Genomic DNA, 12,669 nt, shown 5'->3' on the forward strand with positions numbered 1-12,669 from the left:
CCCGACGTAGGGGAAGGAGAGGAGGTGATCTTTGCATCAGCCTTGGAGCCTGTGCATTCCCCATCAGTCTCTAACAGTACTCCCAGGGGAAGAAGTGCGTTCACGCTAGGGTGCCCTCCCCCACACAGCTGACTTCAAGTGACACCCGGGCACTTTTCTTCGCTGCCTCCCAGCTTTCTCCTTCCTCCTGGTCCAGGGGTTCTGGTGTATGAGCCCCTGAGTTGCAGGGAGGAGTGCATTTAAGGCTGGGGAAGCATTCCCTACCCTCCTCCCTGACCTCGCCTTTCCTCACCACCACATCACCCCTCTCCCAGACCTGCCCATGCCCAGTGGGGTCTGCAAGGAGCTGCTTCTGCCACCCCCGGAGCCTTTTTGGCCTATTTTGCCCAGCCACGAGGCCTTTTGGAAGAGCGGGAGGGAAGGCTGCAGCCTCTGCGGGAGGAGCGCGGCGAGCGCTGCCCATTTGTGTGCAAGGGAAGAGGAATCCAGCCCGGTGATTTTCTCTGGGGGGCCGAGCGCAGATCAATCTCGCCGTGTGCTGTGAAGCCTAAAGGACACCTTGAAAAGTTCTTTTCTTCTGTCAGGAACCGGCGGACGGCTCCCTCCCCGCGGCTCCTCGGGGACTTCCTGACGGGTTCCCGACAGCAAAGGGAACGTGGTCCCCAGCGGCCGCCGGGCGCCGGCCTCCTTCCCCCCAGCCAGCCCCAGGTCGCAGGGCAGCGCCTGGGGACCGGACACCGGCGAGCACCGGGCTGCCCTGGGATGCGGCTTTGCCAACGCTCCTCAATCCCCTGGGCCTGGGTCCCCCACAGCTCGTCCCTCCCCTGCAACGCCCCGCCAGCTCACCCACGGCTCTTGTGTGCCCCTTGCACCCCCTTCATCTCCGTGGTGCTAGTCAGTGCTGCTCCTCCTCCTGGTGATGTAATCTTTTTATGTAATCTTTTTTATGGTATATCTAGCTTTTGCAAACTATATCTAACTGAATACTTAAGGCAACTTACTGGTGCTGGGAGGGGTGTGGTATGTGTGTGTTAAGAGATGCTTGCAGAGCACAGCGTGTGGGATGCGGAGGATTCCTGGAATGCCTCCCTAACACCAGCAGGATAATGTCTCCCTGACACTTGTAAGATAGCAAGAAGTTGAGAAAAAGGTCTCATTATAATGCTAAAAATCACACCCCTGGGCAGAGCAAAAGTATGTTAATGAAACATATATGTATGTAAATGAAATACATGGCTAAACCATAGGTATAGAGACATGCTCAGTAGAGAACGTCTTATGTCAGTGGCTTGTAACCAATCACTGAGCGATACACTTGCAAACATATGTATAAAAGGTACCCAAAGGTAGAAACCGGTGGTGCTTGCTTTGCAAAAGATTGCCAAGCACCCCTCTCTGCGCAGACTTGAAACAATAAAGATTAAGTTGGATCCTCCACCCCTGTGTGTTTATTGGCAAAAGCGAACCGGGCACGAGCTCACACTGTCCTTTGGAGACAACACTGGCAGCGCCCAAGATCCCCCCAAACACCCCGAGATCGCTGCCACCCTGCTCTTACCGTCCCCACCAGCACCTCCCCGCCCCCGGGCACACGGGCTCTGCCCAGGGCAGGACCTGACCTGCGACTAAAGCAAGGGAGAGGAAGAAAAGCAAAGCCCCGCACGAGAGGAGCCGGACCCCTGTCGCGGGACCCCCAGCCCGAGGCTGCCCCATCGGCCCCTGCCCGGCGCGGGGGGCGGGATGCAGACTTGGGTGTGCGCGGGGAGCAGGGGGCGTTTGCACCGGTGGCGGGGGGGGGTGTCGTTGCAGCACCCCTTCCCGCCGGAGTGCCCGGGCCCGGGGAGGGCCGGGGCTGCAGCCCTGCTACCCCCACCCCCACCCCTATGGGGCCGAGCTGGGCCGGCTCCCCTCTGCTCTTCCTGGGACCCCTGGGGGCTCCGGACCTTCCCCCTGCCGCCAGCCCAGCCTGCCCCATGGCCGGGCAGGATCGTGTGCGTATGTGCTTGTTTGTTTTTGCACGCACAAGTGTGAGCTTGCATGTGCCTGTGCGTGCATGCATTTGTGCTTGCATGTCCTTGTCTGTCCATGCATGTGTTTGTGCATGCACACATAAGTATGTGCTTACATGTGTCTGTCTGCATTCGTGTGTATGCATCTGTCTGCGTACACGCGTGTACATGTCTCCATGCATGCATGTGTGCAGGCACATGTCTACATGCATGCACGTGTGTGTGCAGGTGTGTCTCTGTGCATGCATGTATGTGCATGCATGTGTGCAGGTGCACATGTGCATGTTTGCATGCACACACGTGCATGTGTTTGTGCATGCGTCTGCATGCATGAGTTTGTGCTTACGTGTGTCTGCTTGCATACATCTGTGTGAATGCATACGCGAGCATGTGTGCGTGTGTTTGTGCACGCACATGTGTGCCTGCATGTGCCTGTGTGCCTACATTTATGTGCGTGCATGCCTGCATGCACATGTGCATGTCTGCATGCACACGCATGCATGTGTTTGTGTGCATTCATGTGTACACACGTGTGCATGTGTGTGTGCATGTGCACCTGTGCATGCTTATGTGTGCATGCACAAGTCTGCATGCATGAGTGTGCTTGTAGGTTTCTGTATGCATGCGTGTGCATGTGTATTATCTATGTGTGTGCATGTGTCTGCGCACATCTGTGTGCATGTCTGTGCATGCGTGTGTTCTTGCATGCCTGTGTGTATATGCATGTCTGTGTGCATGTATCTGTGTGCATGTGTGTGTTCCTGCATGTGCCTGTGCGTGCATGTGTGTATGTGCATGTCTGTGTGAATTCATATGTACCTCTGTGTGTCTGTTCATGAGTCTGCATGTGTACGTATCTGTGTTCACGTGTGTGCCTGCATGCATGTGTGCATGCATATGTGCGTGTGTGTGTGCATGTGTGTATGTGTGTGCATGCATGTTTGTGCGTGTGCTCCTCTCTGCATGTGTACATGCCTGTCTGTGCATGTGTGTCTGTGTTCATAGCAGGGAGAGTGTATTTGTGTCTGCGTGTCCATGTGCAGAGAGTGAGTGTGTAGAGTGCATGCCTGCCTGCATGTGTGCATGTGTCTGTTCACGTGTGTGCGTGTGCATGCATCTGTGTTCATGGCATGGAGAGCATGTTAATGTGTCCACGTGCACAGCGAGTGAATAGAGTGCACACCCATCTCTGTCTCTGTGTGCATGTGTCTGTGCGTGCGTGTGCCTGCATGTATGTGTGTGTGTTCATGGCAGGGAGAATATGCTTGTGCCAGCGTGCCCATGTGCAGAGAGATGGTGCGTCATGAAGGACACGTGCCTACGGCGGCGACGGGAGCGGGGCAGTGGTGGCGGGAGAGTGGCAGGGCTAAGCGGGAGCTCCCGCAGATGGCACTGGCGCTGGCATCGGTCGGGGGGTGGGGGGAGGTGGCGAGCGCTGGCCAGGGGGCAGCGACCACCCACAGACCTTGCCAGCAATGTGGGCTGTGCCTTTTAGTAGGGGGTGCACCGCCACGCTCAGGGGGTGCACGTGCACCTGTGTGCACCCCCACACATCGCCCCTGTGGTAAGTAGAGTGTGTGCCTGTCTGTGTGCACGCCTGTGTGTAAGTGTGTGTGTATTAGCCATAATGGGGGATGGGGGGTTGGTAGCAGGGAGAAGAGGGGGGCATGTGCCTCCCACCCCCAGCCCAGCAGGGTCCCCCCAGCCTCCCCCGCCAGCACCAGGAGGGGAAGGGCCCCTCCCCACCCCCTTGTACCCCAGGCCCAGTACCCATTAACCCACGGGGGACGGATCTGGACCCTGAGCCTGTCAGTCTTGATGGGCACTTTGCTAGTACTAGCTCTAAATGTGCAAGTTAAACACTTCCTAACAAAATCGGTGTCATGCCAGCTAGGGAAAGCACACGCGTCTTCATGTTTGCTTGGAAGTTTCAATAGAAATATCCTGTGCGCCTCTTGGAGCTGCAAGTCTTCGCTGCACGGGACATCGACATCTACCCGCCAGAGGCAGTTTCCCAGACATTGCACTGGACCTGGCACTTTAAAAAATGCCAAAACAACCTGGCAGATCTACACAAAGGCAAAGCTAAAAAGAGCTATACAGTATGATTAGGATATTGGGTCCACTTTTAGGAGTATTGGGTCCAGTTTTGGGCACTGTACTTCAAGAAGGACGTTGCTAGAGTCAGGAGGGTGCAGAGGAAGCCACTCGTGTGGTTAGGGGCCTGCAGGCAAGGCCCTAGGAGGAGAGCCCGAGGGACCTGGACCTCTTCAGCCTCTGCAAGAGAAGGCTGAGAGGGGATCCTGTGGCCGCCAACAAGTTCATTAGGGGATGCAGCAAGGGACCAGAGATGCTCTCTTCACCAGGGCACCTCTTGGGGTAACAAGGAGCAATGGTCACATACTGAGAGAGAGCAGCTTTGGGCTAGATATCAGGAAAAACTCCTTCACAGTAAGGGTGGCCACATTTTGGACTGGGCTCCCAAGGGAGGTGTTGGTCTCTTCCACCTCGGGGGTCTTTAAGAGAGGGCTGGATCGGCACCTGGCTGGGGGCGTCTGGCCCAGCGCTCTTTGCTGCCCAGGCAGGGGGTCGGACTCGGTGAGCCGTTGAGGTCCCTTCCCACCCTAGCATCTATGAATCTGAATTAGTGCTTCAAGTGTACCATTTTATCAGCCTTCAGACCCATGAAACTTCACATTGTCTCAGGAGAGCACGCTGCCAATCTCCAAGGTGTTTAGCACGTGGGCACTGCTTTATAGTTACTTTTTTAAATGTCTGTATGAACTGATCACCCCAAGCTCCCCAAATGACTCTTTATTCTGCTACTTCACCCCCCTTTTCCAAACGAGGCCATGGAGCCTCTCTAACAAATGGAGCATGTCTTTCACTCTTCTGTGACAAAAGGGGTTTGATCTGATCTTCTTATGCCGCTGCTCCTGTCCCTTTAGTAGCACACTGAGAGGGCATTGAATCGTCAAACCCGGGACTGGAAGAGACGTCGGGGCCGTCCAGTCACCCCCTGCTCGAGGCGAGATCTCACCTACAAACCCGGCCAGCCAAGTATCGACCCTGCTCTCACGCCTTGGCAAGCATGGAGATTGCACAACCCTCTGGGTAGCCCCTTTCCGTGCTCAAAAAAAACCTAAAAAAATCGCCCTCATACAGTGCGAAAGGTCTTGTATCGAACCTAAATGTCCCCTGCTGCAGTTCTTGATTTCCTCTGCGTCTGTTTCTGTGGCTGAAGAAAACAGGACATGTCTCTGTCCTCTCCATGGCCACCGCTCAGGGATTTGAAGACATCAAGCTTGAGGACTAATCTCAGGACACAGTCGTTCAACCAAGATCTGTCCGTCTTCCAGTCCGTTCATCGAAAACGAAAGTGAGAGCGTGGTTATGGTAAAGGAACCAGGCAGGAAAGGTAAAATGAGGATGGCAGAGAAGGAGCACTACCTCGAGGCGCAGTAAGCACATGATATCCATGAAAGATCCTCTTCAGCCACAGCTCTGGTGCAAGGGCTGTTTGACCAAAGGCAGAAGAGGGAGATCCAGGACACGGATCTGGTTAAACAGTTCGCCCTCCAGAAAGTGAAAGGGCTTGAAGGGAAACTGGGGGAAGTTGCCCATGAAAGCGGTGCAATGCTGAGACACTGGGAGGACCCACGCAGTCAAAGCGCCGACAGTAGGCGGCAAGTAATACAGTGTATTCCCCAGCGCAGAGCTGGGAGCAGCGGGAGCCCCCGGCCTCCAGAAATAGAGGTTAGAGTCACTGCAGGGAGCACATGTGAGACAGACCTGGGCCGTCTGTCCTTGTGCACAGACAAGAAATGGTGTTCGTTAGGACCTGGTGTTGGAGTCCCTTTCCTCATCCGCTGTCACAGTGCCCTGGAGGGAAACCCTGGCAGGGGCCAGTCCTGTGCGAAGTCCCTCGTTGTGAGCACCATCAGGCCGCGTGCAAGCCCAGCCCTGTCTCACACCTGGAGGCTGATGCAGCAGTGCGGCCGGACATGGCCGAGACGTGAACACGGGGAGACCCGGAGAAGGTGACGCGCATCACAATGGCCCCTTCTAGAACCGGCTCGTCGCCGTGCGGCTCCTGGAGACGTGCACAGCAGTTGGACTGCTCCCGAGCCAACACTGCTTGGAGTCAGGTCACACCTGTGTCCTTGGTGTCACCCTGACCGCAAGGGTAAGTGTGGGCAAATGAGGGGGTGTTTGCACCCACACTTGGGGGGTCGTAGGGGTGGGTGACTTGTGGCTGGGGGTATTGTCACTTTTATGCTTTCATTTCTTTCCTAAACATGACTTCAGTCCGCTTCAGTACAAGCCAAGGGTTGAAGACGAGGTGTGCTGGCCTGACATGGGGGAGGCGGGGGGAGTGCTTGGAGCGATGCTATTTGGCTGGGCAGGCAAGGTGAGGGGTGCAGCGGAGCAGGCAGTGAGGATGCGGATGGTTGCTTTAGGGTTTCCATATTTCCAGGTCCAAAATGCAGTACACCTGTCACATGGCGGAGGGGGGACAGGGGATATGACAGTGGGGGACAGAGACATGCCAGTGCCCTGTCCCTGCCCATGCTGTTGCCTCTCAGTGCCAAGCCATAGCCCGCGCCAGCCCTGCTGCTGCCCCTCACTCCCAACCCACTGACCCCAGCCCTGCCAGTGCCCCTCACCCCAAACTGCAGTACCCTGCCCCCCGGCCATGATGCTGTCCCTCGCTCCAGACATCAAGTAACTGGGAATGACTGGTTGTGGTTTCAACTTGCTCTTCAATATTTCTTTCATACAGCTACAGAAGACTGGACAGTCTTTTATCCCGGGAGAAAAATATGGGATCCTTTGGAAAGAGAGGAAGGTAAATCAAATAGAGATGCCAATTCTCACTGTCACATACTCTTTTTGCCTTGCCTAATTTGAGAGATTCAGGTGTGAATTGAGGAAAGCAGTGGTCAGCAGATCTTCACAATGCGTGGTAAGGAAATGAGTAGTGCGTGTGACCAAACACCCCTTAAAGGAGAATAATGTGGGAAAATGTGGCTTTTCCTTTTCAGGCTGGCAGAGTTCCAGCTTGCAAGGGGCTGCTTGGGGCCCCCCATGCCCCACACACCCTCCACTGCCCTACACACCCACCTGCTGCTGTACACACTGGGCAGCGGGGGGCTGGGAGTAGTGGGTTGGGAGCGAGGGTCATTGGGGTGGGACAGGCCATGAGTGTTTAGCAAATGGGTCCTAGTAGAAAAGAAGGTTGAGAACCACTGGCTTAGGCTGTGCAGGAAGGTTGCTGATGAGAGCAGGAACCTCTTTTCCCTGTGCCTGAAGGAGGGTGTTTGTACCTGAAACCATGTTTTTCCAACTCTTTAGCTGCTCTAGTAAAAGATGTCACATTTAGAAAGAAGTTTCTTGCTCGGAGGATAGTAAAACAATGGAAGAGGTTACCCAGAGCAGTTGTGCAATTTCCATCCTTGAAGGTTTTCAAGACCCATCTAGACAAAACTTTGCCTGGGATTATCTAGTTGGGGATAGTCCTGCTTTGGGCAGGGGGCTAGACTAGAAGCACTAGAACAGTGGTTCTCAACCTTTTTTGTACCAGGACCCGTCTGTAAACATCCATGGCCAATCCTGGCCCAGTGCCCCTCACTCCTGACCTGCTGCCCCCCACCCCACAGACCAGCACCCCCAGTGCACGGGGCAGGTAGTGGGGGTGCAGGGAAGCAGCGGGGGAGGGGGCAAGCAGCCCCTTGCAGGCTGGGACTGCCAATCTGCAAGGGAAAACCCACAGTTTCCCGTGTTTTTCTCCTTTAAAGGAGAAACCATTTTTATAGTGTATTGATCCATTTTTTAAGTTTGTTCACAGCCCGTTCATATGTTCTTGTGACCCACTGGTTGGGACATGCTGCACTAGATGACCTCCTGAGGTCCCTTCTAACCCTAATTTTCTATGATACCCAATTATTTCTATGATATTCTGTGTTTTTTTGCTGGAACATTTAAGTAGCTTAAAGAAGAAAATGCCTCCCTTCACACATTTCCCTCCCTTCACCGGCTCTTCCTATCTCTACCCATTGTCTTTTAAACAGCCATTCGTCTGCATTGTCAGATTTCTTGTTATACTTCAGCTTCTTTTCTACCTTGGGGACCACACAACAGCAGAGTCTTCCAATGCCCGAAGAAGCCTGCAAAACCTCAAAGCTTGGAAAAAAGTTTTCCCCCCAACCATTTGGCAGGTCTAATAAAAGATATCACATCTACCCAAGCTTTGTATGATCTGCCTGCTACGAACCCGTGCTGGTTTCCCCTCAGCATAATTTTTCCTGCCGGGCTCTCGCAAATGTGAGCCTTGATAATTTTTTCAAAGACTTTGCCAAGGATGGAGGTGAGACTGACTGGCCTATAGTTGCCCGGGTCCTCCTTCCTCCCCTTCTTGAAAATGGGGACCACGTTGGCCCTTTTCCAGTCCTCCGGGACCTGGCCTGTGCGCCATGAATGTTCAAATATTCCTACCAGTGGCTGTGCAATGACATCAGCCAGTGCCTTCAGCACCCTCGGATGGAGCTCATCCGGGCCTGCCGACTTAAAGGCATCCAGTTCCTCCAAGTGCCTCTGCAGCATCTCAGGGTCTACGCTTGGGAGCCTGGCGCCTTGCTGCTGCCTCTCTACAACCCCAGTGAGAGACTTGTCGTGTCCCTTGTTTAGGAACACTGAGGCAAAGAACTCGTTGAGGAGTTCAGCCTTGTCCCCCTGTCCGTCACCAATTGCTTCTGCCCATTCAGTAGAAGGCCTAGTCCACCCTGGGCCTTCCTGATGTACGAATGTATGAATGATGTACGAATGTATTTACTTTTACCCCATACTGGAGTGCCTGAGCATCCACTCCTGCATCTTCTTCTGTAACAACTGGTCTCTCCCCCTGAGGACTGGTTTACACAAAATGCTGGGAGGGGGATTTGGGGGAGAAATATCAGGAAATGATAGTAACTGGCTCACCCTAGCCCCCCAGTACTCTATTGAAAGGTGAGAAATATAGGAAACTTATAGTAATTAGCTAATATTTCTCTTTCCGCCCCCACCCCCCCCCAGCTCCCCCCGAATATCCTGTGCGGAAGAACATAAATAGATTCGTAATAACTTATTCCTATTTCTCCATTTCCCCCCTAAAAAAAAACTTCTATTGGAGGGTGAGAAATATGAGAAACATAATAATTAGCCAATGTCCATGCCCTCCACCCCCACAAAAAGGATCCTACAAGGGGAAGGATATAAATAGATTAGTACTAACTTCATCCAGTTTCTCCATTTCCCCCCTACACAACTCTGTTGGAAGGTGAGAAAGATGAGAAACTTATAATAATTAGCCAATATTCCTGTTTCCCCTCCCCACTCCCCCCCAAAATGTCATATGAGGGGAATATAAATAGATTAGTAATAATTTAGCCAATGCCTCAGGGTTTTTTTCAGGGAAAAATGGAGACATTAATTCTATATCCCCCTCAATGAGAGAGTTTTTTTAGGGGGTAAAATGATCTCATGGAGGGGATAAATACATTTTGGCTTTTGGAAGTCAATTTTATGGGTTCTTGGGTAACAAACCCATGATTCTGCTTTTTTTTTCTATAAATCTTGAACAACATGTTTTTGGAAGTTTGACTTGATAGACCATTTTTTTTAGGTCAAACCCTGCTATTCTGGGTATTTTCCCCTTCCATTAACATTTCTAGAAGTTGATTTCATTTTTTTTTTTCATGATCAAAAGCCTGCAATTTTTTTTTAAACCCCTCTTTCCGCCCTGCCGCCCCCGCTTGTCAATTTTGGGGTAATAAATTGGCATTTCAGGGCATGAGGCTTTGCATCATGGTTTTTGGACATTGATCTCAATATTTGGGTCAAAACCGTGCAATTTGTCTGTTTTTTTATTTGCATTTTTGTAAGTGGCTCAAACTTTTGGGTCAAAATCTGGACTCGCTGTTTCTCAGGCACGCAGTGAGGGGGGTGGGAAATAAAATCGCACTTCAGCGCCTAAGTCTGCTGAGAGGTCTCATGGATGGAGTAGTCTCCCAGCTATTTAGTAAAATAGACCGATATTGAGTCCAGGGCTCCTGTGTAAGGCTGCTGCCAGGACTCTATCGAGCTACTTGAATAGCTGTGACCTCAGTGGAGATGTACCTGACTGTGGAGGAATGGCATGGGCCAAAGCCTCAGCTACTCGGTTTCTAAATGAGAATGGGGATGCATGTGTGATTCGGTTACTGTATTTCATGGCCCGGTCTAAAACAGTGCAGCCCCAGCACTGCTTTAGCAGATCTCTGCTTTTCAGGGGTGTCTTCAGGATTTGCAAAACAAACTAGGTCGAGTACAGTTCACTCAACCCACCCCTCCACTGCAACCCTATATCACAAACCGAGACCCAGACTCTGTTCCCCTCCTAAGTGGGTTGGTGGATTTAGGTGCTTCAGTGCAGTTCTCTTCCACCCTGCTGGGTCCCTGGAAAACAGTTGATGCAAAAGGAGGGTCGATTGTTTGCCACCACCGCTGCCTCCTCACTTTTTTTTTTTAATGCCTCAGCCTTAAGGAGATGGCAATCGTTACAAAAACAGATTAATGCATGGATTTTTCAGGAACTTGAGCAAGGTGGACTAGAATTACACTTAGGTGCTTAAGTCTATTGGGATGTCTGATAGGCAGTGATGACAAGAGTGAGGCCATTTGTTTACTGAGGAAGCCCTACATAAGACATGGCTGAAAACCCAGCAAGCTACATTCAAACCTAGAATCAGGGGAGCAATGTCCGGTAGCGGGGCAGGGGGTGTTTTGTCTCCCTCTGGGGTGGGTTGTGGCAGTGATGCCATGCTCTCTACTGAGGTGAGGGCTCCCAGGAGAGCAGAGCAGTTGTGCAAAGGGCAGCTACTGATACAGCTACAAGATGTGACGTGACAAGCACAGGCTCAGCGCTATGACAAGGGTACTTTCCTTTCTGGTCAGAGCTGACCACAGCCGTGCCCTCCTCCCTGACGTGCCAGTCAGAGAACTGTTGGATTTTGGGGTGTGTTATGAAATTCTTCCCACCGGGCCCATGAAACATCTCTCGACTTTCCCCATCAGGGGTTCTGGACCTTACTGGACAGACGGGTGCCTTAAGTAACTTTTGCATCATCACAGATCCTCACGGGAGGTGAGAAGCTCCGTACCAGCTATGAACAGACTGCCCAGAGAAGTTTTCCATCTCTTGATTCCTCTGTGAAATCCAATGGAATATGAACTTTTATCTCTACCCAGGACAGCAGCAAGGAGAGGGGAGCAGTGCCACAGCCACTGCCTGTGCCTGAGACTGCATCCGGTCCACATACAGCAGCCATAACCCCCTCCACCCCAACCATGACGACAACCACAACCAGCAGCACCAGACCAGCGGCCTACTCCACCCCTGTGTCCCTTCCCATGCTGAGCCTTCCAGTGCCAGAAGAAGAGCTGGTGCTGGATCTTAGTGCCCTAGCAAAGGAAGTTCTGGGGAAGGAGGGAAAAGAGCTGAGTTTGTGCTTGACACCCACAAGTTTCCCTTCAAGCCAGGTCTACTTCTCCAGAAGGCACTTTGGAGGATGTTGGTGTAGAGGTGGAGGCAAGCAGCTCAGCTGAGTGTGCTCCTCCTCTTGCTGTGCCTCTGCCTGCTGAGGGGGGGGAAAGCGCAGCAGCATCCATAGATGCACCCACACCCCAGAAGCGAGTGGGTAGTGTGGACTGGGATCACTTTGAACTGGCAGATGATCCCACGTATGCTATCTGCCTGCAATGCCAAGCCACAACCAGCTGGGGAAGGGAACAAAACAGATGAGCACTATGGGGATGCTGATGCATCTCTGCAGGGAGAGTCCCCTTGCCCTTGCTCCTTCTCAGCCTGGGAGCAGTGGGAGCATGCCCAAAGAGAAGTCCCCCACTTGTTCCAAATCTCCTGTCTCCCCAAAGCAGAGGCAGGCCACGCTGGAACAGTGGGGGAAAGGTGGAGAGAAAGTGGGGCACGTTGCAAGGCCGAGCGAGCTCACCCAATGCATTGGGGAGATGCTTGCTGTTAATGACCAGGCCTTCTTCGTTGAGCGACCAGGGTTCAGGCATCTCATGGCACTTGCAGTCCCATCACACCAAGTGCCCACATGCACCACCTTCAGTAGGAAGGTGGTGCCATCTCTGTATGAAGCATGCAGGGGGTACTTGAGGGAGGAGCTGTGCAAGACAGGTCTGCAGGTGACTTTACACTTCTCCTTAGATATCTGGAGCAGCCGGGGTGGAGATCATGCCTGCCTCTCCTTCACAGGGCACTGGTGCGACCAGTCAGGCTGTCGGCGGGCTCTCCTTCAAGTCGAGGTGATGGATGAGTCCTATACAGCATGTTAGCATGGTTCCAATCCAAAACTCAGAAACATGTTTTTGAGTCTTAGATCTATCTCAGCAAAACCACCAGAACACTGGCTCTGGATGGTCCTCAGTTTGTAGCTTTTTTACTCCAGATACCATATTTTATATTTGACAAGAAATGCAGAGCCTGTGCTCAGTACTGGCCCATTAAGATTCAGCCCTCAGATCTGGATTTTTTGTTCAGATTTGATTCAGACCTGTATTAGTCACACGGATAATAAACAGGCTTATGAAGTCAGAACCATCAAGCTAAAGGTCCAGTTGT

The sequence above is a fragment of the Alligator mississippiensis genome, chromosome 11 (genome assembly GCF_030867095.1).
Source record: "Alligator mississippiensis isolate rAllMis1 chromosome 11, rAllMis1, whole genome shotgun sequence".
Lineage (NCBI taxonomy): Eukaryota > Metazoa > Chordata > Crocodylia > Alligatoridae > Alligator > Alligator mississippiensis.